The sequence below is a fragment of the Dreissena polymorpha genome, chromosome 9 (assembly GCF_020536995.1).
Source record: "Dreissena polymorpha isolate Duluth1 chromosome 9, UMN_Dpol_1.0, whole genome shotgun sequence".
NCBI classification, from domain to species: Eukaryota; Metazoa; Mollusca; class Bivalvia; order Myida; family Dreissenidae; genus Dreissena; species Dreissena polymorpha.
In genome coordinates this window covers 43,362,083-43,375,599 of record NC_068363.1, presented here as the reverse complement: position 1 = coordinate 43,375,599, position 13,517 = coordinate 43,362,083, and the positions used below count along the sequence as shown (strand labels likewise).

The following is a 13,517-nucleotide window of genomic DNA, read 5'->3' as shown; positions in this document are numbered from 1 at the left end:
CCTCGCCAGCTCTTTAGAATTTCCCCTCGCTAAAGCCACCCTTGCTTTCCAGCCTTCATTCAATCTGTCGATTTTGTAGTTGCTGTCTGGATATTCTTCTGTCCAGTTCCGTACTGCTTTCCGGACATCGTAGGCCGCATTTGAGTCGTATGGTGTCACCGAGTCAACGATTCTGGCATAATCTTCAGGAAACATGGCAAAGTAGAATCCATTATACCGACTGAATCGGTCCTTGCTGAGAACGTTTTCCAGATGGGCCTTCTTTACGTGAACCTCCACATCGCTGACTCGTGTGAATGACCTGGTCCTTCCGCTGCACCACGGACATATATCTGTCAGCCTATGATGTTCCGCGGATGACAGATGCTTTATTAAGGCACTCCTTGATTGGAACATTGCCTCACAAAGCAACCAGTTGTCACTGTAATATACAAATATGTTCCACAATAAACTGTATTGAAAGGCTATCTCATGATACATCCACTGAGACAGGCCACCCCCAAGTTCAAGTCGTGTTCTTAACGTTGAAAATAACTCTTCTAAAGACGAACTCTTGTGACTTCAAGTGTTTATTTTTATAATACATAACTTTTTGTTTTTCTGTATAAGTTTTACAATAACATTTTTTTCTTAATTAATTACTACAGTGTATATACATGGCATAATAATTTGTTCAAAATACATCAACAGTTTGAATTTTGATATTTTAACACTTGCATCCAAACACGTCTCAACTAATTGTTGCAATTAAGAACAGTTTTGCGTATCCAGTTTGGAAATTTTGTTCCATGATACGGTTACAGTCTATCCACATAATACGCCTTCGATTTTCCCTTAGATGATTGCTTGACCATGCATACCAAATCGTCCAAAACCTTTGTAATAACAAATGGGCCTTTCCATTTGTTGATTAATTTTGTGCTAATTCCTACTTTTCGGGATGGGTTATGCAAACCAGCTGTCCAAGTGAGTATACTCTCTTCTTAGAATTAGTGTCATAATTCTTCTTCTGATACTTGGCAGCTACTTTTAAATTGGTCCTTGCAAGATCATGACATTTCTGTATGTTGTGTTGAAGATCAACTACATACGCATTCAGATCATCATTCTCAGTATGTGTTTGTGGTCGTCCAATGATAGCCTGCATAGGAAGTGTTACCTCTCTTCCGAATACCATCTTATTCGGACTAATTTTCGTACTGCTGTGGGGTGAGGAACGATGAGCCATCATAACTTGCTGTAAATAAGTCTCCCATTGATTCTGTTTTGAATCACAGTACGATTTTAACATTGATATAAGCGTTCGATTGAATCTCTCAACCAGTCTGTAAGCTTGGTGTCTTATTGAAGTTGCACGAGTCTTCTCTATTCCAAGTAAATCGCAAAGGTCCCTCATCAATTGAGACTCAAAACATGTCCCTTGATCTGAATAAATCTGCAATGGTACCCCGAACCTGCACACACATGTCCAGTAACGCTTTTGCTACTATTTTTGATTCCATGTCAGACATTTCAACGCACTCTGTCCATTTGGTACACCAGTCCGAAATTACCAAAATATACTTGTTCCCTGCATCACTTACAGGAAGTGGTCCAAGAAGATCCATCATTATACGTTACTTTGGTTCCCCAACTATATATTGTCCCAATGGAGCCTTGTTTGATTCCCTTGATAGTTTTCTGGCTGTGCAGTTATCACATGCTCTACAATATTGTTTGATTGAATCTGTCATTCCCGGCCAATAGAATGCTTGCCGGACCTTTTCTAATGTTTTCTCTACCCCAAGGTGACCGCTAGATAGAAGATCGTGATGATACCTAATAACATCATTTTGTCGATCAGAAGGGGTAACCAGGTGGTAAATCGAAGCTCCATCATTTGTTACAAATATTCGGTAGAGCAGATCATTACGTATTTCCAAACGGTCCCACTGTCTCCATAACGTCTTAAACTCAGATGAACGTGAAGAAATATCTGACCAATTAGGTTTGGGTCGTCCTTCTTGTAGTGCAATTTTAACAGTTCCAATGTTTACATCATTCAATTGACTAGTCGATAATTCAACTGCACTCCATCCGTTCAATAGCACTTGATTATTTGTTAGCTTATTAACACCATCATTTGCCATATTCCTTGTGATAACCATTACTTGCTGTTCTATTGCTGCGTCATGTGTGTCAATCTTGTTGGTTTCAAATGTCTCTTGCAGACTTTGTTGATGCTTACATGCTTTACATGGCCTTCTCGAAAGTGCATCTGCGTTAGAATGGCTCTTCCCACTTCGATGGATCACTGTCATGTTATATGTGTTCAATTCCTGCAACCAGCGTGCAACTTGACCCGATGGTACTTTCAGTGACCTCATCCAACTAACAGCTGCATTATCCGTCCTGAAAAGTATTTCTTGTCCGTAAAGGTAACTATGAAAGTGTTTCAATGCTGTAACAACAGCCAAAAGTTCTTGTATTGTCAATACGCACGTTCATGTTCATTCATCGATTTATTCATGTAAGCAATCACTCGTTCTTTGTTGTCCTGTATCTGTGAAAGAACCGCCTCAACAGCGATATCAGAAGCGTCAGTGTCTAAAATAAATTTAGATCCAAGCTTTGGGTATGCAAGTACAGGTGTTGAAGTTAGAGCCCTCTTTAATATGTCAAATGACTTTTGACAATTTTCTGTCCAGTGAAACTTGGTTGACTTTTCACAGAGCTTGTGTAATGGCCTTGCAATATCCGAAAACTTGTGAACAAATCTTCTGTAATACGAAGCCAATCCGAGAAAGCTACGCACCTCCTTGCAATTCTTGGGTGTCGGCCATTCTTTTACACTTTGTATCTTCTCAGGATCAGTTGTGACACCGTCTGCTGTAACAACATGACCTAGAAAATTAGCCGATTGCTGGAAGAAGATGCATTTTGAAGGTTTTAGTTTTAAATTCGCATCTCTCAGCCGAATAAAAACATTTTCTAACCGCTCAAGGCACTGATCCACACTCTCACTTGGCGTGATGATGTCATCCATGTATATTTACGATTCCACCCACTGGATTCCTCGAAGCACATCTTCCATGAGCCTTTGAAATGTTGAAGGGGCATTTACGAGTCCGACCCGGACCCGGAAGTGATACAATCCTAGACTTGTAGAAAATGCTGTTTTAAGTTTATCTTTTTTTCTCAATTTCAATTTGCCAAAACCCTGAGCAAAGATCCATGCAATTAAACCATCCACAGCCAGATAACGCATCAAAGCAATCGTCCACTCGTGGAATGTGGTATGCGTCCTTCACAGTCACTTCATTGAAGCGCCGATAATAAACACAGAATCTTGTTGATCCATCTTTCTTGCCAACAAGAACAATTGGGGACGACCATGGGCTGTTTGAAGGCTCTATAATTCCTTGTTCAAGCATCTTTTTGACCTCTTGTTGTTCAACATCTCTTTTCCCATAAGATTGACGTCTAACAGGTTGGCGAATCAAACATGATGTTCCAGTGTTAATTGTGAGTTTGACTCTATTAGTGCAACCAAGATCATGAGAAGATTTTGCAAAAATATCTTGATATTTATTTAAAAGCTCAGCAAATTTCTCCTTTTCACTTGAGTTAAGATGAGTTATACTGCTTTCAAACATTGATGATAAATGCTCTGGTACAATAGATGCTTTGTTTTCATCTTTTTCTTTAAAAGTAGTTTCGGCACAGCTTGCACATCTGTCATCTTTCGTTTGCATCACTTCTTCAAAAACGGGGTGACATTCTCCAATAATTTGTCCGTTTTCAATCTGTATGGTTTCATCTGTTTCATTCAGTAAACCAATTACTGTATTCTCAAAGTTTGGATCTATCACACCCTTTAAAAACTTTTTATTTCCTCCATTCAATTCATCAACAAACGCCGGCCCATGCATATCAATTGCTTTTGATACACTCACCGGAACCAACATGCAGCTCCTAGGAGGGATATCCACATTTTGTTTCACGCTGACTCTACAAATGCTTCCTTTTGATTCACCTGTGTTACAGTATATGGTTTTCCCATCTTTTTTTACAAAGCTGCACAGTCTCTAAATTCCATGACTTTATATTTTTCATAATAAAATCCTGTCCTAGAATCCCAGGCAAAGACATATCTCAGACAATTAAACTTATTCATGTTGAAAAATTTCCTAAAGCAATATCTGCATAGATGTATCCATGCACATTTATTTGTGTTCCATCGACACCTTTGATATGAACATCGTGTGGTTTTAATGATAAGTTAAAACTATCTGAGCACGTTTCATATGTCTCTTTTGAAATTAACGAAGCAGTGGCCCCGCCGTCTAGTAAAATGATATGTCCGTGTCATGAATACAACCCTGAACGTACAAACCATTGTCCTCAGTATTTTGCTTAATACCAACTTGACCAATTCTTGGATTTCTGTCACGCCCATCACTATCTGCCCTACATTTAGGTCTCTCTGTATATGTATCCGTCATCTGTGGACCTACTGAGGTGACGGTCTGAAGTTTTCCGACTTTTTGTGAAGCTTTCCTCGTATGTTATTGTTTCTTGGACAGCTTCTATAGAAATGATCTCTTGCCCCGCATGTGAAGCATGACCTGCTACTACTACTATTACTACTCCTGGGAGAACTTGCTTCCAGCGCATCTAAACGCTGCTCTATCCTCTTGATTGAACACTGTATATCTCCTAGAGATCTTACATCTTGCGATTCACCAGTATCACCCGACCCTTTTCGGTTTTCAATCACTCCTCTAATAAGACTTCCTCCCGCACCCGTGGTGGACCTTCCTAAGATGTCCTCGTAGCGTTCTACTACTTCCACAGCCTCCCTTATTGTCCTGCAGCCCTTATCCATAAGTCTGCACCTCATCTCAGGCGAAAAGCTCTTCAAGAAGTGTTCCAACGCTATCATCTCCTGTGCCTCCGGTCCTAGTGACACGTAGGCTTTCTGAGCATAAAGCCTAATTTCATCACCAAATGCGGCGACAGTCTTAGTCTTGCCCCGCGTCCTGTTCTGGATCTTTGATAGCCATCGAGTGCTCTGTCTTTTACTTCCGAATCTTTGTTCTAACTGGATCGTTAATACGTTATACGATCTTCTTTCATGAGAAGGTAGAGAACAATAGTGGGCCCTCGCCTGTTGTTTCAACGATGTCGCAATATACAGTAATTTCTCCTTTTCAGACCATTGGGCTAATTCTGCACAATCTTCAAAATTAGAAATATATTGATCCCAATCTTCCTCTCCTGTAAAAGAGTCTGATTTAACATGCGAAGCTTGCCTTCTGCGTGTAACATGCCGTTGTGTATAATGGTGATCTTCCTCCATCACCTCGTCATCATCATCACCCCTATCCAAGTGATTAACATTAAAATTTACTTCTGAATCTGAGTCCTGTTCATCGGCCATATTGGTGTTGTTTGAGCTTTTCTGTAAATAAAAATTAATTGTAAAGTAATTTGTGGTAGTATATTTACTTGAGTGAACAGGACAATATTTTTTTATTCTCAACGACTCACACGAGGATGTAAAGACTCACACGAGGATGTAAAAATTCTTGGAAATACCTTAGCTGTCCGTATTTTGCTGATCTGCAAATCTCAAAAATGTCTGAAATAATTACCGGGTATTATAAATTTCCACAGAATATTTTACCGAATGGTTTTAATTGTGTTCAATCACAATGCTGCTTATAGTCTTGCTTCTCTAAATCGGAAACGCGTACGTACTCTTTTTAAAACAAATGTTAAAACAATATGCGTATTAATTTGCTAAATGCTGGATCCTTATTTACGATTTCGTATTTAAAAAATCCGAAACAGCCGCCGAATTATTTCCGAAAATGAAGCCGATCTATTGAAATCAAAATAGCGCAAGTCCGATCCGAAAGTAAAATACTCGCGGATCTTATCTTTGAGTTGTACGGATCCGAATATTGGAACGATTCCTAAACGTGCGGATCCGATCCGAAATGCGGTTCCGAATTGCCGAAATGTGCGGATCCGATCCGAAATGCGGTTCCGAATCGCCGAAGTGTGCGGATCCGAATATCCGAAATGTGCGGATCCGATCCGAAATGACGTAACGAATCGCCGATCCGAATATTCGTTTCCGAAGCAAAATCCGATTCCGTAAACGACGCGTGTACTGCAATCCGAAAAGAACGCTGCCTTCCAAAACGTTTGTTTCCGAGAAAACCAGGTTTGTCCTTCCTCCGTAACGTCTTCACGGGAGTAAATATTCGCTGTCCTAGATGCTAAAAATATATCAGCATCCCCAGTTCTGACACCAATTGTAACGCGAATCCGTACCTATGCGGACCGCAATATCTTCCGAAAATGATACTCTAAGAGAGGGTTAAACTGTCTCGGTGTACAAACAACAGACGAACAAGATTAATTTGATTATCAACGAAACTTTATTATATTTCGTACTTAATGTTTGTTGTTAGTACAATACTAGTACAATAATCTTACAATAAACTGTTTGAGCATTAAGTAAATGAAAAAAGTAATAATGACTATCAACGTATCATTAAAGTTAATGTTTAAGTTAATAAGCATCCGTCTTTCTACAAATGTCCCCGATTTATATTAATATTCAGTTATTTACGTTTCCATCCTCTAGTCCGCGTTCTTCTAATCATTGAAATGTTATTGTTAAATGGGTTCCAAGTGATGTTATGAATTTAGATGTTGTTGGCCGAAAGTTGTTATGTTAAAAGCTTGCGTTCCCGCTGTGTCGTCACATTTATACTATCCCGCGCTGTGATACTTGAGCCGGTGCTCGAGTTGCTCGCAGCCAATCAGAACACTTCATTTGCATGACGTAAGCGGCGAATCTCTTCGTTTCGGAAAATTCCGAAAAGTCCATCCGCCCGAAAGAAATAAACCCGTTTTTGATATCCTTTCGGTACTTAAAGCGCTCAGCCCCTAATATATTCAGCTCCCTTTTAGACAATAACAATAGTGCAGTGTAACAACAACAGTGAGGTTCAATATTTGAGCATATGTGCATAAATAACAACTTTAAATATTCTCAAGCTACAATGGGCGCTGACTTGAAAACTTATTCGAAATCATGGAGGATTTACACATTACAAATGCAATACCTAATGACAATTATTAAGTTTTCAATCCTTATTGTCTTTCTGAATTGTATTAAAAACAACGGTAGTGGATCCAGTGTGGCTGGCATGTTATACAGGTAAATTTTGCATAATTTCGCGACCTGTCAGCCTTCGTATCACAATATTATATACAACTGATGTTTGTTATCATACCATCGGTCTATGTTATTATGCAACTGGCCTATGTTATTATACAATCGGTCAGTGTTAAAATACCATCGGTTTATGCTATTATGCCACTAGTATATATTACATACCACTGGTGAATGTTATTATCCCATCGGCCAATGTTATTATACCATCGGTCTATGTTATAATACCACTGGTATATGTTATATACAACTGGCGTATGTTATTATACCACTGGTGTATGTTGTTATACCACTGGTGTATGTTATTTTAGCATCGACCAGTGTTAAAATTCCATCAATCTATGCTATTATAACACTGGCCTATGTTATTATACCATCGGTCTATGTTATTATACCACTGGTCTATGTTATAATACCATCGATCGGTGTTATTATACCATCGGTCTATGCTAGTATCACACTTGCTTTTGTTATTATACCATCGGCCTATATTGTTATACCATCGGTTCATGTTATATTAACACTGGTCTATGTTATTATACCATCGGTCTATGTTATTATACCGCTGATCTATTTTATCGCCTTCTTTAGAATATGATTTATAGCGCCGGACGAAAACTCCTCATACTGTTGAACGTCCCCAGCGTGCCAAATGTTGTTATTACATCAAAGCAACTAAAACCACTGCTTCTAAATCGAGACGATGGCAATTTATTTTCGTCTTTCTGCATATAATGACCACCGTCTATATGACTATGAAAGGGTCTCGTTAGGATTTTAAAATAGGAGTTCTGGGAATCCTTTCTTGGAAAAAGTTGGAAACCCAACGGAAAAAAGTGAAGAGTTCAAAAAGGGGCCCAGTTGAATATCGCACGCATCCTCAAAGTTGCAGCAAAAATCCATTTTAAGTGAGGAATGAATGTTCTTTTCTTTTCTCATTTTTAAACCTATATTTCACGAATTCTTTAACGATTGCCCAGTTTGTATGTGTCGTAATTATACAATACACACTTATTTATTGAGTATGGACATCAACGCAGAGAAGTTTACATGGAAGTTGTTGTTTGTATTGTGTGTGATGTATCAAATTATTCATACGCATCCTGTCCTTAATGCCTGTAATTTCCCTTTTATATATCTGGTACTTTAAATAATGAAACACATACTTTTTGTCTATTTACCTTTGATACAATTTCGTAAGAACGCTTACAAATGACGTGTTCTGCTATCCTATAATTCTGGTTCATTTAAACATGGAAATAATGTGTTATCGTATGACGGTAAATATAACCGCCGACTAGCCACACAACAAGAATTAATATTCGTATTATTCGAGAACATTAATGTTGCCAGTGTTTATTTGTGAGATATATACCGTATACCGTGTTGTGAGCACGATAGTAATAAAGTCGAAAAATCCATTAATTAAATGTCACATATACATTCTATGCACAAATAATTTTTTAACATTTTTATTCATAATATCGAATGTCTTATGACACATTTTAATAAAATACAAACAAGAAACGACGGATGACTAACAATCAGTATGTAGATATACGAAAATGTTACTATATTCACAAATAAAGTATGTTTGGTATTGTGGCAGACTTCGGGAATAACTTATAAAGTAAGATACATACATACACACACATATATATATATATATATATATATATATATATATATATATATATATAGATATATATATATATATATATATATATATATATATATATATATATATATATATATATATATATATATATATATACATATTCATTCATATTCGTAGCAGGATGTGTTTTTAACTTTGCAACATTCAAATTAAAATATCCATTTAAAACGGGTTATTGAAATTCAATACTAAGTATCGCGTCAAAAAATATATGTATTTTGAAATGTAATGAACCGTATTGTAAACTGTCTATAGTCATTCATCATCGGTTTTGCTGATGTCAGACTTAACGAGGTACGCTCCAATCGATTGATATCGATTATTATCGCTTCCTGTACACTGTACACAAAGCAATTTTTGGAATTGCCGTCTGGGTTTGTAATGAGCGTCTAGAAGTATCATGTAAATTAGGAATTGCCAAATAAAGCAGAGAATGAAGCAAAATCCAAGTACATTATCAGTCCCAAAGCTAACATCAGCTAACATCATGTTACTTGAACTGAATGAATCAGTGAAAGTGCAAATGTATGCTTCAAATCTGGCAACAATATCAACATGTCAAGGAATTATATGATTCAGCAAAAGCAAAAAGCTAACATTGTATTTGTTTGTTGCAAAAACGCAGTCCTTTTTTTCCGTAGAATACGGTGAAGAAAAATGTTAAAAGTAAATGTACTTATGGCAGCTTAGTTCGAAGAAAAAATAAACCTATCGTTGACTTTGCGCATTAAACTTCATATCTCTAATTTTTGCCACCTATGAATTTTTTTATTGATGCATTATTACTTTGCAGTCGTTCCTGTATAATCAACATACCCGAGTCTCTAAAAGAGCGTATTAGCGTATTGAATATAAAAGCCAAAGTCAAATTGATGTTTTAAATGTTTATATTCAGCTAACTTAGGCTGATAAGCTAAAAACAGCAATCCTATTTTTAGGCGGGGTCGACATTTAGTGAGGTCTGAAATAAATGCAAACATTGATACTGATAATAAACGATTGCGTTCGTGATTTCAGGACATTGATGAATATAATCAATAAGTTAAAAATGTTGATTCGTTTTTATCTTATCAATAAATTTCTATCCAATTTGTAATACAAACATTAGATGAATCAGTATTCATGCCTATTTGCGAATGGGCGATTAAGGTAGTAAGCGCAGTTTCATGTAAAATACGTAACCACCAATAACAAAAATCTCTGATATAGTAATTAAAGGAAACTGACTTGCCATTACCTATAAGTGGTTATTAGTTAAGTGTATTTAATACATGAGGATTATTGATAGGGCTGTCACGATACGCCGTGAGCGTACCGCGGTATATCGTGGTACGGCAACACTGTATCGCGGTACGTACCGCGATATTTTACAGAATATGTATCTGTAAAGAAAACAGTTTACAAACTTTATTTAACTCAATAATCAGAAAACACTGGTATCATAGTATGACTAGAAACTGTAAAATAAACTGTAATAAACTTGATAGAAGTAGTCATTGTTATTGTTATTCGCGTCTTTTTCTAAAATGTCCGCCATGTTGTTTACAATAGGTTACATTACACTAAATCATTGTGTATCCCTCCGTGGTCCATTCGAAAGTAGTGCCTATTTCTAAAGAGTTCCTTTTCTCTTCTTGAATATAAGCCATTTAACAATGTGAGACATGTCTTTTGTGGTTATTTGTAATATCCTGTATGTGTCTTGAGTACTTTGATGCCTTGGATTGGAAGCTAACTTAAAAGATGAACTTTTGAGGGTGTGTTTTCTATTGTGTGGGGCTTTTGTCGAAATTAGGATTCCGAAACGCGTTTTTCTACGGTGGGTTCATTCGACAGCGATTTACTTTCTTAGAAGTTGCGAGACGGTATGTTTTTGATTGCAATTATTGGAAGATGACAGATCCATCTTTAAAATGATACCAGGTTCGGAAAAATTGATACGTCGGAAAGGCAAGAAAAATGCTGTTAAAGTTGTCAGTTTTATAATGGGACCCTATGGGAATCGGAATTAGTGTAATATAACCTTTAAAAAGCACATTTACTGCAATGTCAAGGTCACATGGATTCGTCTGCAAGCGAGACAAGTAGAAATGAATTTTAATGAATGTTTTGATGATTTGGGTGCTAAAATAGATGAGAGATGTCAATATTTTGGTCCAAATGGATGTTTTTGGTGGTTTTGGACTGTTCCGGATGGGTGGGGGACCTGGTATGGACAAGTAAGGGTAACATTTCCAACAAATCTTAAATGTAAATATTATTATGTCCCTAGATTGAAGTTTCAGGTGGAGAGCAAGATGAAAAATATGCCAAATTACATGCATGCAGCCCATCTATGCCATTTTTCTCTTTGTTTGTAGGCCTGACCGTTTGTCCTTGAGCCGTAGATGGTCAACAATCCGCTAGCTGTCTTGCTCTGACTGGTGCACTGGACATGATTTCAATGTGAGTCATCATACTGATTGTTTAATTAACACATGAATTTCAGTTTGTTCGTTAAAGTACTAACTTAGCTGTGTATTTACAGTGGACGTAGTGGTGCGCAGCAGGTGGTAGACTAGGTATTTCCATAAATACACTATGTTTACATAATTGCTTCCAGTGGAGCAACATAGCTGATGAGTTAATAGCACTAGTTCTTCAGACAAATAACTTTATTTTCAACCTATAAAGCATATTTAGCTGTAGGTGGGGCCATTTAGCTGTAAGATCTGGCTTTTGTTCTGTTAAGCCCTTAGAGTAATGAATTTCAGAGTGAAGACCATAGCGCCTTTTCCTAGTCAAGTATCGGGCAGCTGTATGTCTTTTCAGAAATGCACATGTCTTCTTAAGCATGTCATTGTGTTTGCTTTTAATAAGATAGGCAATAAACTCATAACCTTTAGACAATGAGCATCTGTAAATTCAGATTTCACTATTTCAGAGTTAGCCAGACCATGATTGAGCTTAAGGATTGTGCTGCGGATGCAGCCTGTGCAGTTCCGGGAGAAAGTCACTGTCTTGGGCAATGCGGTCTGGTATCAGGTAAGCACTATTGAAAGCCTCACACTTTTGGGGGGTCTGAAGCCTTGTGCTGTCAATGCGCTCTGGTTCAAGTACAATCAGAATGCATTTTCAAAGCAGTACTTCATCAGATATGGTTATCTCAAGCTTACAGTTCGCGGGCAGATATGACTTCGATTTGTTCTTGCTAGCAGAACCCCTACAGGCCAAACTATGCGTTAAGCATTATTTTACACAGCAACCCTTGCAGACAGAAAAACAATACTTACAATTACTTCTGGCATTTAATTTCTTATTTCCTTTATATCTCTTTTGTCTGTTTGTTTGCCCTTTTTAACTCTGACATGCCATCTTGCTCACATTGATGGAGCATACCTGTTTTTGTTTAGAGCCAAGTCCCCAGCTGCTCGAGTTTGCCGTGTCGATAATGAGAAAGCCATGGCATGATGTCTCCTCTATGTGTTTCCTTATCTCAGTGTTGAACATAATTGCCAGTTTCAGGGGCCTAAACATTTTATTTTATTAAAGGTCTGGATGATCCTTGCCTGACTGCGGGTTTGTGTACACCTCAATCCGACTCTGTGTCCTGAACAGAGGCCGCAGTGGTGCAGCGCTTGTGGACGTTCCATCAACATCCTGAAAGGTCAACACTACACCAAGCTGGGAAAATTGATCCTGATAGTCATCCCCAGGTAGTGGAATGAATGTACACTGAACTACAGAGGAATCACACCCAAATGACTTTCCTGCCACGACATTAGTGTGGCCACTCGCGTAGGAATTCCTTAGCAAACGTGCTCTTTTGCATGGTGACTGTGGGCATTTTTGCAAAACTTACGCTTTCAACACTGGATTTTAAAGAGAATACTTAATCAAATGTCGCTAACAGGACTTATTTATATGAGAGAGACTATCTGGATGCGCATTAAGTGTCACTTTGTGTCGTAAGCTGTTGAAGGAGCGCTTTGCGCCTTTTTAAGTGTTAATTTTGGGTAGCCGGCTTGTATCGGCTTGAAAGCTGCAAATTATGCCTCTCATCATAATAGCATTAATTTTTGTAATTGCAATGTGTATGTTTAGATTGTAAGTGAAGCTTTTAATAATAATTTTCTTAAAAAACATGATTTTATATGCTGTCAGTGAGTTTTTTATTGAAAAAAAATGCTTAAAATTAAAAAAAAGTCTCCTATTTCATCAAGACAAGTACACTGATTCACAATCAATACATTTATTTGGGCCTTTTGCTGATATATTGGTGAATTTCGCATGCAATGATACCAGTTTTTGCCATAAAAGTTACGCGTAACAATAATTGGAGACACAAAATCAGCTGTCGTCACTTAGACTAAAAATCATGCATTCCGACTTGACTGCGGCCAATTTAGTCACCGCTTTAAATGGCCATTTTAAGGCCTTTACCCCCATCCGAATGCACTGAAATTGCATATTCATTGTGGAAATAGTTGAAATCTCATGTGGAGAAAGTTTGAAAAAGATGGGACAAAGTTGAGTTCCCTTAAAGGTTACATTACACTAAATCATTGTGTATCCCTCCGTGGTCCATTCGAAAGTAGTGCCTATTTCTAAAGAGTTCCTTTTCTC

The 13,517-nt window shown here is 37.6% G+C and overlaps 1 long non-coding RNA gene across 1 annotated transcript; it reads left to right on the top strand.

The window, feature by feature from the left end:
- Positions 1-11,147: 11,147 nt before the first annotated feature.
- On the top strand, positions 11,148-13,054 carry LOC127843657 (uncharacterized). The gene is made up of 3 exons (XR_008032269.1): positions 11,148-11,357; positions 11,836-11,936; positions 12,444-13,054. It is a non-coding gene; the product is annotated as an uncharacterized LOC127843657 (long non-coding RNA).
- The last annotated feature ends 463 nt before the right edge of the window (positions 13,055-13,517 follow it).